Source organism: Ornithodoros turicata, unplaced genomic scaffold, assembly GCF_037126465.1.
Source record: "Ornithodoros turicata isolate Travis unplaced genomic scaffold, ASM3712646v1 Chromosome33, whole genome shotgun sequence".
NCBI classification, from domain to species: Eukaryota; Metazoa; Arthropoda; class Arachnida; order Ixodida; family Argasidae; genus Ornithodoros; species Ornithodoros turicata.
This window is the reverse complement of record NW_026999359.1, coordinates 932,588-950,477: the sequence shown is the minus strand read 5'-3', so window position 1 is coordinate 950,477 and position 17,890 is coordinate 932,588. Positions and strand designations below refer to the sequence as shown.

General features: G+C 45.2%; 1 long non-coding RNA gene across 1 annotated transcript; it reads left to right on the top strand.

The window, feature by feature from the left end:
• The first annotated feature begins 1,823 nt into the window (after positions 1–1,823).
• On the top strand, positions 1,824–14,086 carry LOC135373867 (uncharacterized). Its single transcript, XR_010416634.1, has 3 exons — positions 1,824–1,887; positions 13,667–13,798; positions 13,848–14,086. It is a non-coding gene; the product is annotated as an uncharacterized LOC135373867 (long non-coding RNA).
• The last annotated feature ends 3,804 nt before the right edge of the window (positions 14,087–17,890 follow it).

Below are 17,890 nucleotides of genomic sequence, written 5' to 3'. Positions count from 1 at the left end.
TCTCATCGGCGCAGCGTAGGGAGGTGACATGCTCATGGGTTGGCAGGAACACTGTGCCTCTACAACTGAATAAAACCGGAGCACGGAACACGGACAAGAACACACATAGACGACACTTGCTCCACTATCAACAGATTCTTTAATGACAGCAATAAATCTGTTGATAGTGGAGCAAGTGTCGTCTATGTGTGTTCTTGTCCGCGTTCCGTGCTCCGGTTTTATTCAGTCATGTACCAACAGGCCCATTCTGCCATTTTGGTGCCTCTACAAGACATCAGTATTCCAGGGTGTTAGCAACACCTCTGCAGGCCGCTTTGCAAAGCCAGTAGGTACAGACACAATTATAAAAATAAGCGAATGCTATATGACTGCACGTGAGGCATATGTTTACAAGTCAGCGTGACACAACCCCAGCTACGGACGGCCGTTTCGAGCTAGTTGGCTCTCATCGGCGCAGCGTAGGGAGGTGACATGCTTATGGGTTGGCAGGAACACTGTGCCTCTACAACTGAATAAAACCGGAGCACGGAACACGGACAAGAACACACATAGACGACACTTGCTCCACTATCAACAGATTCTTTAATGACAGCAATAAATCTGTTGATAGTGGAGCAAGTGTCGTCTATGTGTGTTCTTGTCCGCGTTCCGTGCTCCGGTTTTATTCAGTCATGTACCAACAGGCCCATTCTGCCATTTTGGTGCCTCTACAAGACATCAGTATTCCAGGGTGTTAGCAACACCTCTGCAGGTCGCTTTGCAAAGCCAGTAGGTACAGACACAATTATAAAAATAAGCGAATGCTATATGACTGCACGTGAGGCATATGTTTACAAGTCAGCGTGACACAACCCCAGCTACGGACGGCCGTTTCGAGCTAGTTGGCTCTCATCGGCGCAGCGTAGGGAGGTGACATGCTCATGGGTTGGCAGGAACACTGTGCCTCTACAACTGAATAAAACCGGAGCACGGAACACGGACAAGAACACACATAGACGACACTTGCTCCACTATCAACAGATTCTTTAATGACAGCAATAAATCTGTTGATAGTGGAGCAAGTGTCGTCTATGTGTGTTCTTGTCCGCGTTCCGTGCTCCGGTTTTATTCAGTCATGTACCAACAGGCCCATTCTGCCATTTTGGTGCCTCTACAAGACATCAGTATTCCAGGGTGTTAGCAACACCTCTGCAGGCCACTTTGCAAAGCCAGTAGGTACAGACGCAATTATAAAAATAAGCCAATGCTCCATGACTGCACGTGAGGTATATGTTTAGGACTCAAGCATGCCACAATCCCAGCTGTGAACGGCCGTTTCGAGCTAGTTGGCTCTCATCAGCACAGCGTAGGGATGTGACAGGCTCATGGGTCGGCACGAACACTGTGCCTCTACAAGACATCAGTATTCCAGGGTGTTAGCAACACCTCTGGAGGCCGCTGTGCAAAGCCAGTAGGTACAGACGCAATTATAAAAATAAGCGAGAGCTCCATGACTGCACGTAAGGCATATGTTTACAAGTCAAGCGTGACACAATCCCAGCTATGGACGGCCGTTTCGAGCTAGGTGGCTCTTATCGGCACAGCGTAAAAAGAAATTTCTTCGATGGCGCCACTTGTTCACGAATTATTATGCCATGGATTTTCGTGAAACAATTGTCAGAGGTTACTGGTAGAATCAATCTCATATTTCTCTCCCAGTACAAAATGGAGCGTTCAAGAGGAAACTTGTCTTCTGATCGCTTGCGGAAAGACGACGCAATCGCTATATAGAGATAATGGCCTGATATCGTCAGGTACGGCGTACAAAGTACGAGACACTTGAAGAAGTGACGCGTTAGATACAGTTGGACGCCATCACCAGTGTCTGTCAGAAGGCTGGAGATATATGTAAGTTAACTATTTTTTCATCCACCATCGGGTACCTGGGGCAGCCAGTACTTCCCTCGAAGTTACATGTAGTTCGCTGTATACGGCGCATGACAGAACACTACAGAACACCTCCTTGTTTTTAGGGCACCTTGAGACGATCGGTTTCGTTTTCTTCCCCGGCAAAACAGCTTCGTGTTTTGTTTTTTGCCCGTTTGGTATATCCACGTTGCATAGTACAACACTGCGACGGGGGACAGCGTACACGAACGCTCTACTGCGTACGAGAACAATACTGAGTTTTAGTATATTGTACGCTGGTGTGTTTGCGTACGTACGCAATAGCATGGTGGTTGTGCGCAATACTCAACGCTCTATTTATGTACTGCGCGTGCGCAGAACCGCCAACTCTATCCCTTACCCAGCAAATGCGATAGCGTACAATATAATAAAACTCTCTATTGTGCCAGGACCGGTCGAGCGGAAATACATCTCAGACTAGTTAGGCGCTCATTCGGGTTCACAAGCTCCCAGACAAGGAGCGTATTCTGCAGAATTTTCTTCGCAGATTCGAGATTCTCAAGATTCAAGGTTCTCTCTTCACTTGAACTACGTATTATCTGAAGCATCCAAAATTGGGATTGGAGCTGGCGTACAATCGGCTGACGGGCAAGGTCTATCGTTAGAACATGTAAGCAATGAGCGATAAAAGCGTGGGTAAATCACGCGAAATACTACGTTGGAAGTTCATCAGTTCCGGAATATGGGCACATGTGCTTATCGTCTGCCTCACTTGATCACAAGGCAGGTGTCTGCAGCGTTGAAAGTATATGATTTTTTTAAAATGTTTTTTTAGTTCCTATTGGGGAAGTTTCCCGATCTGCATCTCCAGTAGATATTGTCGTCATTGACGTTAATATAGTTTGGTGTGGAGACTACAGCGTGTCCGTGTCTTTCCCGTGTTTCTCGAGCAGAGCATCCCGTTTGGATACATTTTCTATCGCTACCGTTCCTCAAGCATATCACGCGGTGCAATTTTGCCACTTCTGCACTTCAAGTACAGCTTGGGACAAAAGTCTGCCGAACACTGGGGTGTTGCACTTTTCTCGGGGCGACACCCTAACGCAAACAGGAGTGGGCGCATATGCTGAGAGATGGATAGAATGGACAGTAACCCGTTGCTTGTACGATCTCTTTCTGTTAACTAGCAGAGCGCCGCACACATGATGAAATACGCTACTGCCCAGTCAACCACTACAGTTTCTTCAACACCTTCACAGATGATGCTAGCTGATATCTCTAAGATATATTTCTTGGAGGCGTCTGAAACAATAAAGTGAGTTAAGAAGCTAGTTTTTGCAAGGGATAATACATTATATGTCACATAAAACGTTCCAAAACTTGTGCATCACAGGTTAGCCAGACCCCCCGCGTATGCTGTTACTTGCGATCCAAAGACGCTTGTTTTTGTTTGTTCCCAGCCATATATAACGCAATAAGAAGAATTAACTATAACAACTTGTGCTACAGCAAGAGTGTGAGTAAGGCATTAGGGTGAGAACAATGCACATTGAATTCTATATCCGCGATTATTTACATTCTATGCATATTTCTTCCACACTCGGGAAAAATATGCACGACCCAAGCTGAGCTATTATGAATTAATAACCAATAAAGGGAGGTCTCTATCTTTAGCGCACCGTACTCCCAGATACGAAGAATTGTTTGACCCACGGAATTTTAGGTGAGAATCATGTGGCTGCAGTGTATGACGTCATACAATTGGTGTCATGGATGACGTAGTTGCATGGGTGAATTGTGTGTTCTATCCGTTTCGCAGGAAATACAAGTCAGTAAAAGCTGCAAAGCTGAAATCAGAACATGTGTTCCTTTCGGCCACCTGATATCGTAGCCGTTTTCAGAACAAAAATCCGTTCGACAGATCGTCCGCAAAAAAATCGTAAAAGAACATCATTTTTTCTTTATAGTGTGCATTGCGCATCTTACGGGACACATCATTCCTTCACCCTCAGTGTCAGGGGGCCGAAAGAGCACATTGTCGTCTGTTGCGTCCTCGAAAAAGATTAAGGCGTAGCGAAGTGACACGATCTTGGGTCCAGTCATAAATCCCCCACGGTGACGGCGCCACCTGTGGAGTCCGCCCAGTGCAAGCCAGCAATCGCATATACAAATGGAAAATAGCCGAAGCTCTCTACCTTCACGTTGAGCATATGTTTGTAATTTGATCGTGCACTCTCAGCCGAGGACAGCTGTTTCGACTTTATTGAAAATGCAGTGAAATCACCCTACCTCTCATAATCCCAAATGCGTTTTACATTATATTATCCCACACTTCAGCGTTAAAATTGCACACTTATGTTCTAAGAAAGTCATTCAACTATTCAACATAATTATACATCATTTACACTTTCAAATAAATTACATAATCGAACATATATATCTTCCAGCATATGTACACTTTGCTCCTACTTATGCATTCCAACATATGCACACTTTACACGTACTCATACAATCATATTAAACATTACATCTGAAGTTTTTCACTTGGAGATCTCCAGCCCGGCGTAGGGAAGTGACACGGTCTGATCGCCCTGATAGTGTGCCTCGACGAGGCATCAGTGTTCCACAGTGACGGCGCCACGTGTGGAGGCCACCCTGTGCAAGCCAGCAACTACACCCAAGCAGCACACAATATTGGGCCCAAATTGGCTGGTCATTGGCGATACGGGTCCAATATGGGACCCGTTTCGCCAAGATTTTTCCCATATTGGCTGAAAATGGGCAATATGGGCCCAATATTTATTTATTTATTTATTTGAGTACCCTCAGTGCTTTACAGCATTAAAGAGGGGAGCAGGATAATACAAAGCGGGTAAACACTAGTGGAACAGAAACAAGTTCAAGAAAAGGGGAAAAAAATGAGAAAAAGGAATTAACAATAATATTGAATGAACAAATATCACCACTGCTCTACTGGAAACCCGGTATGCAAGTTATGTTACATTAAAGTGATCAAACAACGATTTTCTAAACTGTGCGCTATCAGTGATGGAGGTGATATGACTAGGAAGATGGTTCCATTGTTGTGATGTCTTTGGCACAAATGAGTCAAAATAGGTTTTCTTAGCGCAAATGGGGACGCCGACCTTTTGTCGATGATCCACTCTCGATGATGTGTACGATGGACTTGTAAGTAATAAACGTTTTAAAGCCTGATTGTGGTAATATATTTTGTGGAACAACCACAGACGAGCTGTTTGACGGCGATGTGATAAGGGGGATAGATTAAGAGTTGACTTCATCAGGGTCACACTGGCTGTGCGAGTATAGTTACCGAGAATAAAACGAGCAGAACGGCTTTGCAGTCTTTCCAGTTGACCAATGAGCGATGATTGTCCAGGGTCCCACACGGATGCGGCATATTCCAGTTTCGGAAGTACTAATGTTCGATAAAGTGTGAGTTTTATATTAATTGGTGCGAGGCTGAAATTACGTCTAATGTAGCCCAAAGTGCGAGTGGCGTTATTAGTAATGTATTCGATGTGGTGGCCCCATGACAGGTTAGTTGATACATACACGCCTATTTGTAAGAGGAAACCCTTTCTACTTCGATGTTATCGATTGTGTAGGACGGACAAGTGTTGTTACTACGAGCCACCCTGAGGTGCTTACATTTTTCTAAATTTATTTCCATGTGCCAAGTAGAACACCAGCTTGATAATTTATGAAGATCGGATTGCAGGCAGAGAGAGTCAGAGGCGCTAGTTATTTCCTGCTATATTACACAGTCATCGCGACACACACACATGCGAACGGAGCAGCAGAACGATTTAGGAAGGTCGTTAATGTAGATATTGCCCAGTAGATAATGTAGATATGTCGATATTGCCCAGTTTCAGCCAATATGGGGAAAATCCTGGCAATATGTGCCCCATATTGCCCGCGCACACCCCATATTGACGGAATACGTACCCATGCAGCACGCCAATATCGGTCCAATATTGGACCCATGTGGGCTGCCAGGATTGCCGATATTGGTCCAATATGGGGAGTGCAACCAGGCTCCATATTGGACCAATATAGGCTGCCGATATTGGCAAGCCCATTTTGCACCAATATTGCCAATATTTCTGTGATAACGCCAACGGGGAGCCCGTGTATAATAATAAAGTATTATGTTGTATAATATTCACTGACATTACTTTTGTCTGATTTTTGTTTTTTTATTTCTGCGGACCTAATTGATCCCAAGCAGCACTGCAATATTGTACGTTGAAGCGTGTGAAATACTCAATTCCCTTCATCGTTACATCCAACAGCTTCCTGCATGTGATACACATTGTTCAAAACAGTCAATCTACGTGGCAATCCTAACGTAACGTTCGCTAGAATTCGACAACTCAACATTCCACGTCTCGAAAGTCGCCGCCATTTTCCTTCGCGATGCCAATGCCAATCGGTCGAGCCGACTGAGAGCAAGCGGGTTGTTTGAGCGAAATCTTGCGTCCTACAACTAATGCGGATGCGCGACTGCTCGAACGGACGTTTCATAGGGCTAAAATGTCGCTGGTTGCTGAACAATGCTAACGAAATTGCGGCAGGTCAAGTAAAAAACACAATGTGTGATAGGAATGGATGGTTAGTCTGTAAAGTTAGGTGATTTCAAGTTGCTGCAAGCAGTGTAAATTGCTCTGGCGTATGTCCGTCACCGTCTCAAAAGTGTTTCGCTCCTTTGTATTCTCGGAGAGGGTTGGTAATTGTTAGTTCACAGAATATACTGATCCCAATGAAGGCCTCTGAAGGATCTTTGGATCGGCAGTTCATTCTCTTAGCCGTAGAGATAAATTACCAAGTGTGGATTGCGCGCTGCATAGCAGTACACGGCGGTCGCGCTCGGGGGCCGTCACACGTTCTAAGCCTCGTTCGAGCGGGTGTTCGCAGAGTTTTACAGAGGGAGAGAGCAGTCCTTGGTGCTATGGAGTTCGGAAGACGCTGGCTAACTTCGTCTGTGCTAGCTATTCGAAGAAACGCATGGAAGGTACGTTGTTCACTACTAAGCATTACTTTCCTTCGTGCCGTTATCCCGTACGCAACTCTCCGCAGTCTTGGTGTGTTGCATGGCGACGACAAGCACGAACGGCAATCCTTAACGTGACGTGATTTCACAAGCAGGAGTTGGCATTGCACTAGTTATAGTTTTCGTCCTAGCTTGTTGAGATAGTTATATGGGAGCCAGTCCTTGTGACTGGTCTTCCGCCTCGATGCCAATACATGTTTGGATCCGCCCCTGGGTGGGTCGTGTCTTTGAACGCGCGGCCGATAACAAGGTCGTCGGGGCAGTACCGCTTGCGGTGCTGTTCCGGGAAGATCTTTTCTTAGATCTTTGACATTGGCAGTTTCGTGGGACTGCTTATGTCCTTCAGCAAGGCGGGCGCAGCACCTGTTTTTCGTTTTTTGGGCAATGCCGTGTTTTTCTTTTGTTTTTTTTAAACATGTGAACTTGGATCAATTACATTCGCAGAAATAAAAAAGCAAAAATCAGACAGAAGTAAGATCAGTGGTGAATATTATACAGCATAATGCCTTATTATTATAAACGGATTCCCCGTTGGCGTTATTACAGTAATATTGGCGATATTGGCGCAAAATGGGCTTGCCAATATGGGCTGCCCATATTATACCAATATTGGCAATCCTGGCAGCCCACATGAGTCCAATATTGGACAAATATTGGCGTGCTGCTTGGGCATATACAAATGGAAAACAGAGCTCTCTACCTTCACGTTGAGCATATGTTTGTAATTTGATGGTGCACTCTCAGCCGAGGATCTTCAGCCCGGCGTGGGGAAATGACACGATCTTGGATCGGCACTGATAGTGTGCCTCGGCGAGGCATCAATGTTCCACGGTGACGGCGCCACCTGTGGAGGCTGCCCTGTGCAAGTCAGCAACTACATATACAAATGGAAAATAGACGAACACGGCGAAACACGTGTCCTCTAGTGCTGTCGCATCGTTCCATGAGTATCTGTTTCTCTACGTGCAGCTATAGAAGCCATCTTAATCTGTAAGTTTGAATTTCAAACACGTCTAGCGTCATTTATTTATTTCTTTAATGGCTTTTTCCCCTCTTTATAATTCACTGGCTTGCACTGTGGCATTGAGGAGTGCTCAGTCACTCTCCCAGGTGTATACAAGGTATATCTAAACTGGTAGCGAAAACTAGCGAAAATACCAAATCAGACCCATCGGCAAGGCTACCAGCAAGAGGCGCGAGCGATCCTGGGTGTTGACAGTAGAGGTACGGTTGTAAGCAGAAAAACTTTGTGACATGGGCGTCGCTTGTGTGTGTACTAATAGGTTATTCATAATTTCAATGTAGAAAAAACTTTCTGTTGCCCCGCTCGTGCACATGTGCGAGGTCATCTACCACTCAGTAGATTTCCGTATCCTGCTTTTTTGCGCATGTGTCACAGTTGGGGGTGTTTATCCGTGCGTCTCTGTATCTGTACCGTGTGTCCGTGCATTGTAATACGGAGTTCGTACACTCTTTGGGTCAAACAGGAAGCGACGTTCGCATCTCCGTGCTGTAGACCAAGGTTAACACGTGTGAACAGGTGAATACAATGCATCCCCTGTTGCTGGGCCCGCGAATAAAAAGATTTCGTCATGGGACGAGCGGCCATGATAGTGTGAGTGTTAGCAGGAACCAACTGTGCACCAACGATGTCGTGTTTTGTTGCAATGAACCTATAACGGCCACTCATTGAATAAATGCAAATGTCTAATCACTAGGTGTTCGTATAGCTCTGGGTGAGAAATGGGCCTTATGTGAGCCTTCCTAATTTCTGTATGGTCATCACGATGCCTTTCTGTTTGGAGTTGTCAAAATCTGTGATAACCGTATGTATTTGGAATTGATGATTCATTAAACCTGATATGCTTTATTTTTCTGTGTTCTCGTCTGGTATTGATGACTGGGCGCGGAAAAGGGAATACAGAGCAAGCGAAGTGGGCCAATGTAAACTAATGTGCATGGCTAATTATGCACTAATCATTATTCATACTAGTGACGTCATCTCTGACGGCATTTATTTACAATTGTAGTAGTCCGCGCAACGGATGGATGGCGCTGACCGTCTCAATCATGGCGTCATTCTGAAGACACAGGGGCCTATGGGAGTTGCGCTACCTGTTTAAATATACCTTGGTGTATATCGCTCGCTGAGTGGAACCTGGTTTGCCAATCCCGAACGATGCGCAGCTACCCAGGGCTGACGAGCCGCAAACACGGCGAAACACGTGTCCTCTGGTGCTGTCGCATCGTTCCATGAGTATCTGTTTCTCTACGTGCAGCCATAGAAGCCATCTTAATCTGTAAGTTTGAATTTCAAACACGTCTAGCGTCATTTATTTATTTCTTTAATGGTTTGTTCCCCTCTTTATAATGCACTGGCTTGCACTGTGGCATTGAGGAGTGCTCAGTCGCCCTCCCAGGTGTATATCGCTCGCTGAGAGACCCCTGGTTTGCCAATCCCGAACGATGCGCAGCTACCCAGGGCTGACGAGCCGCAAACACGGCGAAACACGTGTCCTCTGGTGCTGTCGCATCGTTCCATGAGTATATATATATATATTCTTGAAGGCCTTGAAGATTCAGACGGCGCCGTATTAATGCACAGAAGAAATAAGTTCGCACGGAGCACGACTAAAGGAATATTTTGAGATGACTCCATTTAATTCATTTTGAAATTACACAGACACGACGTTTCGAACGGCGGACCGTTCTTTTTGAAAAATATATTTTTTGAAAAGATATAATGGGTTGGTCAAACAGGAAAACACTCACTTTCGTGTGCTTCAACAGTGGCGGGGGAAGGGAAATCGCAGTGCGTTGAGGTTGCCGAAGGGAGGTCATAAATTCTGTGTGCGGGGTCCTGCCGAGTGTGTTTCGCACGTGGGTGAGGGTTTTTGAGGGGGGAGGCTTTCCCTAAGATGTATTTGTGCGGAAAGGACTCGTTTGCGTCGCGTAAACGGGTGTAGCTTTTTTGTTGTGTTGTAGGCGTTATTATTTCTTCATGTTTTTCACAGTGGACAGCGATCACGGGTGTTCGTTTAGTGCCGGATTGAATTTATGTAATAAAAATGATTCCTTCATTTCACGATGCCTATCGCTCTTGAATCCGGATTGTAATGTGGTAATAGAGAGTCTCTCAATCGCATGTTCTGGAAGGGCCATATGCCTAGACAGCGGGAGCTCCGGTTTTCTTTTGGTGTGGGACTTGTGGTTGTTGAAGCGGATTCTGAATGATGTGCAAGTTTGTCCAATGCATTGAGCTTTGCATATGGTGCAATGTGGAAGGTATATTACGTTTTGTGTCCCACAGTCAAAAATGCCATTGATGTGGAATTTGAAGCTTGTGCTGGTGCTGGTAACATCCCGTGCTGACAACATGAGGGGACAAATTTTGCAGCGGGGTTTTTTTGCAAGGCCTGCAGCCAAGAAATTATTTTTGTTCCCTCGTGACCTTTCAGTTGAACAGTACGTCTCGTAAGTTTCAATTTCAACCTGTCCCATCCCTCTATAAAGTTCACCCCTTCCTGTCCAGCAACCACAGCTACCTTCCTGGATGTGCAAGATAAAATAACTGATGGTGTTTTACTAGTGATTTTTATCGTGAGCCTACGGATCCCCAGCAGTATTTGTCATTCAACAGTTGCCACCCACGACAAAGAAAATTGACTATCCCCTACTGCCAGGCTCTACGAGAGAAGAAAATCTCCCCGCAGGGGGCATCAGCGTACGCTGATGTTTGGTGAGTGGCGCCACCACGGACCCTAGCCCCCAGTACCAAGGTATTATCCGTACCGTGCCGAGGGGATGAAAGGCGAAGGGTAGAAGCCTTGAACGGTGGCGTTCTGGGTCTTGGTCAAGCCTCGGCCGATGGGTTTTCCTTAAAACTCCGGGACCTTCTCACGCGTATGGACGTGAAACGTGAGCGACTCGTAGGAGCGTCCATTTCCTAAAACCGCGCATGGTTAAAAATTCTTCTTCCTCTACGATCGGGGGCGGCAAACGTCCCCGGACCGAAGTATCTGAAACAAGAATGTCTACCAACTTCATAGCAAAATAGATAGTGCTTTCAGCAACAGGAAATGACAAAGAAAAGATAGCCCCCCTGGGTAAGATGTCGCCGTTCTTCATTGAGAAGGCGGTGGCATCTTCTTCTAGACATATACCTGAGATCAAGCGCATGCGATCTGGCGACTTGTTAATAAAGTGCACTTCTGAAACAGACTGTGAGGCCATTCTGAACACAAATGAAATGTTGGGAAAAAGAATATCAGCTTCCTTACACACGACACTGAACACCAGCCGAGGCGTCATCGCCCTATCTGAACTCATCGACGTGCCCGTTGAGGAAATTCTTCTAAACCTGAAAGACCAGGACGTCATAGATGTACGAAAAATAAAAATAAGAAAGAACAATAAGTACATTGCAACCCGCAATATTATCCTTACCTTTGATCGCCCTACTCTGCCTGAAAATTTAAAAGTAGGATATCTGTCAGTCGAAGTTCGCCCATACATCCCAAATCCGTTGCGCTGCTTCCGTTGTAACATTTTCGGTCATGCTGCCGACTCGTGCCGTGGCTCCGCCTGTTGCGCACGGTGTGGGAAGTCTGACCTCGAAACAAAAGAATGCAAAGGGCCAGACTGTTGTGTCAACTGCTCTTCTAACCACCCATCCTACTCGAGATCCTGTGCAAAATGGAAATATGAAAAGGAAGTTTTGCATGTTAAAGTCACGCATAACCTCACTTACCCAGAAGCCAGGAAAAAAGTAGCTCCCATCTTTTTCGAGAAATCTTTTGCCACAGCTGTAAAACAGAAAGTAAAACTAGTCACACAGTACACCCAGACCGAGCAGTCAATATTCACCCAGACCAACGCAAGTCAGATCCAAGGAGGTGCAGATCCACCTCCAACTCCCGAAATTCCTGTGGCGTCGCTAACACCGGCGCCACTCCTGTCTTCAGAGTCCACGGAGGTCACCTCCGTGGACTGTGATTGGATCCATGGATTGCGAGGACGAGACCAGCTCTGAGCACTCCTTTGCGAGCACGAGCTCCCAAGCCCCCCAAAAGAATAGGTCTAGTCTGTCGGGGAGCGGGTCACTCCCTGACATATCTGACAAGGAGCTTGCGACTGCAGGAAAGAAAACCACAAGGCCGCGGGACACACCCCCAACAAAAAAAAATAGGTAATGGAAGCTCTTCCTAGTCGACAAAAGTTCTTGACAGGCGTCTTTCTTCTTACTGCAATCATTATGCAACACACGATCCTCAAATGGAATTGCCGAGGGTTACTCTCTAATCTAGATGACATCAACGATCTTTTCGAGAAGTATAACACATCATGTTTTTGTCTTCAAGAAACATATCTGAATACACAAACACAAAATCCACTGCGAAGACACAATATCTTTCGAAAAGATCGGACTGACGCCACCCGAGCATCTGGTGGTGTTGCGATCGTCACACGAGGATCTGTCCCAACCAAAGCAGTACACCTAGTTACAGACTTGGAAGCCGTAGCTGTGCGGATGTGTCTAGACAGAATTGTCACCATCTGCTCAATCTATTTGCCACCGTCAGACACTACTACACAAAAAGAATTAGAAGATTTATGCAGCCAACTTCCAAGTCCTTTTATACTTCTAGGTGACTTTGATGCTCACAATCCACTTTGCGGCAGTACGAGGACTGACACTCGAGGGAAAATGTTAGAGAAGTTCTTATTATCAACATCCACCTGTCTTTTAAACACAGGGGCACCTACATACATACATTCTTCAAGTCAGTCTCTCTCAACCTTAGACCTGTCTTTTTGCAGTCCATCCTTGTCTCAGGAGATAGAATGGACTGTAAAACAAAATCCACTTGGGAGTGATCACTTCCCAGTGGTGTTAGAATATCTTACGCCAGTGAACACTCTGACAACACGCCTCCCTAGATGGAAACTCCAACTGGCCGACTGGAGGCAGTTTTCAGAAAGAAGTGACCTATCTTTAATTCCTATTGATAGTGTAACAATACAAGAAGGTAATTGTCTTATCAGCAATATCATACTTGATGCAGCAACAGTATCCATTCCCCAGACATCTGGTCGCCTCCCAAAGCGACCTAAACCCTGGTGGAATAATGAATGCGAGGAAACTCGCAAACTTCAAAATCGTGCATGGGGTACATTTCGGAGATACCCCACCTCAGATAATCTTTTACTTTTCAAAAAGGCAAGAGCAAAGGCCAGGTGGACACGAAAACAGGCTAAACGATCCTCTTGGCGAATTTTTGTATCTTCTTTATCTTGTAATACCCCGTCCAAAATCGTATGGGACAGACTTTGTAAAATCCGAGAGGAGAACATATCAGTCATTCAGTCCCTCTTTTAGAAGTTAATGGTCAGTTATGTGAAAGTTTCGAATAACAGGCTAATGCACTTGGGGAACACTTCCAAAGCATTTCAAGTTCCTCCCATTATAGCAGTGAATTTCTAAAAATTAAACAAAGATTCGAAAAACAAAAGATTCCAGTAAATGGCGGAGACTGTTTTGGATATAACCAGGCTTTCACCATGGTAGAATTGTCACGCTCCTTGTTGTCAGCAAAAGCGACTGCTCCTGGCCCAGACCGTGTTGCATACTCAATGCTACAGAACTTGTCTGACATATCAAAAAAATGTTTACTTCAGTTCTTCAACCTCGTTTGAATACAGGGGACACTACCTTCTGCATGGAAAATTGCCACCATAATCCCCGTCCTGGAACCCGGAAAGGAAGCCTCTTGTCCTGCCAGTTATCGTCCCATCGCGCTGACAAGCTGCATAGGAAAAACCTTCGAGCGAATGGTGAATAACCGACTGGTTTATTTTCTTCAAATGAATAAGTGCCTATCAGAATTTCAGTGTGGGTTTCGAATGGGGTGCTCCACCATGGACCACCTCGTTCGTCTAGAATCAACCATCCGTGGAGCTTTTGTCAGGAGACAACACTGCTTGTCAGTTTTCTTTGACTTGGAGAAAGCATACGACACTGCGTGGCGATATGGCATCCTACAGGATCTCCATTCGTTCGGTATACGGGGTCGTCTCTTTAAATGTATTGCTGATTTCCTACAACACAGAACATTCAGAGTTCAGCTGGGAACTACCTTATCCCGTTTGTTCGTGCAGGATAATGGTGTCCCGCAGGGCTCTGTTTTGAGCGTCACATTATTCCTTATCAAAATCAACTCTATAGCCAGTGTCATCCCACCCTCTATATCTTTTTCCTTGTATGTGGATGACATCCAGATATCTTGTTGTTCAGCAAGATAACCCAGATGTGAACGACAGATGCAACTCTGTATAAATAAAATGGCAAAATGGTCCTCACATAATAGGTTTAAATTCTCTCCTGAAAAAACAATCTGCGTTCATTTCTCGAGAATCAAAGGAGTGTTTCCGTCCCCTGCGCTGCAACTTAATGAACACGACATTCTTGTGAAATCAGAATGCAAATTTCTTGGCATTACGTTCGATTCAAAGCTCACCTTCAAGCCCCATGTTCAAAACCTGAAGGCAAAATGTGAGAAGTCACTGAATCTACTGAAACTCCTCTCTCATAGATCTTGGGGTGCAGACGAGGAGACACTCCGCCGTGTATATAGTGCCTGCATTCGCTCCAAGATAGATTATGGGTCTATCGTCTACGGCTCAGCCCGCCAATCTGTATTGAGAGCCCTAGACCCTGTTCATCACCAAGGGCTCAGACTTGTCCTTGGTGCGTTCCGAACATCTCCAGTCGAAAGTCTGTACGTGAATCCCATGAATATTCATTGAATAGAAGACGATTTTATCTTGGAGTGTCGTATGCTCTAAGAGTAAGGAGTTATGCACAACACCCTGCACTGACTCTTGTTAAAAGTACACGTTTCAAACAGCTGTTTATTAACAGGCCTTCAGTAGTCCCCCCTCTTTCAATGAGAATTGAACGAGATATTGGGGATCACAATTTTTCTTCCTATAATTGGCAAGTTGTTGAATATGGGAAGGTGGTCCCACCTTGGGAACCACTTCCAAGGCATGATACCTCTTTGACTAAATACAGCAAACACAACACCTCTACACATGTACTACAGCAAGAATTTGCACACCTGAGGGATACTTTTGGGACTCACACAGAAATTTACACTGACGGATCAAAGTCTAGTGCAGGTGTGACCTCTGCCGTGACTTCTGGCACATGTGTGAGGTCACATGGTCTAAACAATATAGCATCTATCTTTACCGCAGAGATTTATGCAATCATCCTTGCACTTACGCACATTCTTCAAGGATGTATCAAGTCTGCAGTTATATATACAGATTCTTTAAGTTCTGTAAATGCTATTTGCTGCATACGCAAACCAAAGAATTTTCTGATTCAGCGCGCACAGTCCTTAGTGAGTGTGGCACAAAAGAGGGGATATTCAGTTATTTTATGCTGGGTGCCTAGCCACACAGGCGTACAATGCAATGAGTTTGTTGACCGCGCTGCTGCTGCTGCAGCTTCAAAAGACATCAGTTCTTTCGAGATACCGATGCATGATATTAGGTCAGCACTTAGGAAATCACTGTATTCAAAATGGCAGAGTTTCTGGAACACTCAGATACACAACAAACTACACTTAGTTAGGCAACACATCCAAAGTTACGGAGATCGCCAGGAAAATCGTCTCTTGAGTGTTCTGAGAACAAGGTTGCGGATAGGCCACACCTTCCTCACGCACAAATTTTTACTCTGTGGAGAAGAGCCGCCACTGTGTGAGCACTGTGGCGAACTCCTCTCTGTCATCCACATTCTTATCACCTGCCCACACCACGAAATCCATCGTCAGCATCATTTCAGAGAGTTTTATACGCATTTTTTGCCTCTTCATACAGCGCTCTTGCTTGGCGATGAGGCTATTATCCCCTTCAGTAGAATTTTGAATTTTCTAAGAAGGGAATTAAAAGTCTTGTGTAGTTTTAGTTTTGTATTTTAGATGTTACTTCTCTTCTTTTTTAAGTACTGCACCTACTTCTTGCTAGTCATATTTTAATCACAGTGTTGGCGCATTATGACCTATGTAGTTAATGCGCCATTAAAACTCCAATCATCATCATCATCAACAAGAAAATCTGCTCAAGCGATGATGTCATGGGAAGGAATCTTCACCAACTAAACGCAGCTTACAAGATAGCTTAGTTCGCTGTCAAGTAACAGAACAAGAGAATTCACCATCTGGCTGCCATTCATGCAACGGCCGTAGATGTCAGATTCGCAAACTAATGCAAACGGCTCAATCAGTTAAGAACACACACTCCAACTTTTCCGTCAAACATCAAAGCACATCTATACTACAGCCCCTCTAACGTTGTCTACTTAATTCGGTGTAACGGCTGCCAAGCCAGACGAAAACGTCTTTTAAAACTAACCACCCATCAGCCGTGACAAAAAAAAAAAAAAAAAAAGAGAGAGAGAAAGAAAACAAACAGTAAAAAAGGAAAAAAATTTCCCAGTTTCGCGCCATTTCAGCTCACCGAACCTTTCAATTTCCGAAGTTTTTTCTTAGGAACATTACCCTATCTACAAATTCCAGTCTGCCATTTGCAGACCGTGGTATATTGCCAACATCCTCGTCAAGCCGACCGTCAGTGACGCTAAAATGATATCTTCTTCAACTTTGATTCACAAAAACACGTGATATAAAATTGGTATAAGGTATGCCATCATCTAATAATTGAGTCTGTATATTAGTAATTACTGGTTTTTGATCTCAGTACTGTATGCTTGCTCCGTTCAGATGTGATCTGGTTTTTGTTAAGAGAGATTGCTACCTGGTTGTCGGCGAAGAACACTTGCGGTTTCCATGTCAATTCTTGGGACCCCATTTCCTCTGCGAAATGCTGAAGCTATAGCACCTCCCTTGCTGCATGGCACATTGCCATGTATTCCGCTTCAATCGTTGACAGGGCGGCAGTTCGCTGCTTTTTCCTGCTCGATGAGATAGCAGAACCTGCCAACGTGATTTCGTATCCACTGAAAGGCTTCGGCGGTAAAGCAGCCCGTGATTGATTGTTTGCCTCATGTAGCGAAGGATGTGTTCTATTCCACTCCAGTGCTCCCCGCTCGGATTGTCGCTAAATTGACTCATGCAGGCAGTTGCGAACGCTAGTTCCGGCCTTTTTCCGCCAGAGAGGTAATAGTGCCCCAACCGCTTGTCTGTACCTTCGTCCACGCTCTCCGCTCTTTGGCACTTGCTTCCGGGATCCAGTGGTGAGGATGTCCTTTTTACGTTCGACATTCCGAAAGCCTCCAAATTCCAGACTTCGCCCCGATCGATTTCGATCTCTTCGGTCCACTGAAGGCGTTCCTTGGGGGTCGCCACTTCAGCTGCGTCAACGAAGTCAAGATTACGGTTAGATCATGTATGCTACGCACCGGTAAAGATTTCTACTCTGCTGGCATCCAAGCCCTCATGAAACGCTGGGACAAGTGCATTAGTGCAGCTGAAGATTGCGTTGAAAAATAAAACTAATTTCTCACATGTAAGTTTCCCGGTTAAGGTTAAAGTTAAAAAAAAGGTTAAAAGTTCCGGTTTAACTTGAGCACCCCTTGTACGTGTTCCAGCCTCAGAGCATCGGTTCTCTCATCTTCAACAGTTGCCGCTGGTGTCATTCCCGTCGTATGAATCTGTGTATGAGGGAGAAAAATGTACGAGTGGAAGAGGGATGAGAGAGAGAGAGAGGTCGCTTGGGAGGTGTGTTAGCTTGGCTCAATTGGTAGAGCCCTGGACGGGTAATCCAGAAGATGTAGGTTCGAGTTCTACAGCTGGCTAACCTTTTTAGTGACTTCCACCTTTCATCATAAATATTCCATTCTGTTAATTTGAGTTCCCCATCATGTCCGCTGTTTTAGTGTCGTCTCGTACTGAAGGA